Genomic DNA, 1296 nt, shown 5'->3' with positions numbered 1-1296 from the left:
GAATATACATTCTTCTAAAGTTCCTATGGAGCATTCCTAAGGACAGATCACATTATAGGAACTAAAGTGAACTTTAACAAATTTAAAGCAATGAAGATTACACGAAAAAATGTTCACAAACCATAACAGAATTAAAATATATAACATTAGAAAATATATAGAAAAGTCCCAAATATTTGGTGATTAAACAAAACATTCCTAATAACACATGAATCAAAAAGGAGGTCTCAAGAGAAACTGGAAATTTTTGAGTTATACAAAAAGGAAATACAACTTATTGCAATGTGTAAGACACATCAAAAGCAGTCTTTAGAGGGAAATTTATGCCATTAAATGCATATATTAAAGAAGAACATCTAAAATCAAGAATACAAATTTTCTAGAAACTAGAGAAACACCATTTAACTCTAAAAGCAAACAAAAAATTATAACATGTAAATAATAGAGAAAATCAATGAAACCAGGCTCACGTTCCCACTGCTTGGCCAGAATTCTAAGGCTTTCTGCAGAGATTTGAAAAATGGCAACAAATGAAAGTATCAGCATCTTTAGTTCAGCATCCTTGGCTGTGGAGTATGTGGATTCACTTTTACCTGAGAACCCTCTACAAGAACCATTTTAAAATGCTTGGAACTATATGTTGAATAATTATACAAAGTTCCAGATTGCAACATGGGGATCCTTGATAGTTCACGAAGTTCTTTATTTCTTGTTCTCTTTACCTGGATTTTTGTGTCAATTTATACCTTTAATGAAAAAGTACAAAATTCAAAAGGATAAACAAGAAACATGAGAAAACCAATGGAAATGTTTTAAAGTACTTCTCTTTAATCACTTTTGTATCCAGCTTACTTTGATCTGTGGAACTTATTAATTTACAGAGTATTTTAATATACCTTATGATTGGGAAAGAATGCCAAGGTGGTATATGCTTTTGGCAAGATGCTTTGGCTGTGCAGTGATTGAGGATACCTGGCACTATTTCCTGCATAGGCTCTTACATCACAAAAGAATATAAATATATAAACAGTTTGTTTATATAAACAGTCTGTTTCGGAACAGACTCTCAGTTTACTGCATATAATGAAAATATGAAAAAGATTGAGAAAAAGATGCAATAAATATCTCATCTCAACCATCCTGAAAGCACACACCTTTCCTGAATTGAAGTGAATAGCTAACATTGCTTCTGCGGAGCAGAAATAAACATGTGTCTTGGCTGCTAAGTGATACAAAGAACATTAACAACCTTTAAATATCTTCCTAGTGGGAACTTTTTCTACTTTACATAAAAGT

General features: G+C 31.7%; 1 pseudogene; it reads left to right on the top strand.

Annotated features, from left to right (window-relative positions):
- Window positions 1-485: 485 nt before the first annotated feature.
- On the top strand, window positions 486-1018 carry LOC144282897 (methylsterol monooxygenase 1 pseudogene; annotated as a pseudogene).
- The last annotated feature ends 278 nt before the right edge of the window (window positions 1019-1296 follow it).

This window comes from Canis aureus, chromosome 1 (assembly GCF_053574225.1).
Source record: "Canis aureus isolate CA01 chromosome 1, VMU_Caureus_v.1.0, whole genome shotgun sequence".
Classification (NCBI taxonomy): domain Eukaryota; kingdom Metazoa; phylum Chordata; class Mammalia; order Carnivora; family Canidae; genus Canis; species Canis aureus.
This window is presented reverse-complemented; position numbering and strand designations above follow the sequence as displayed.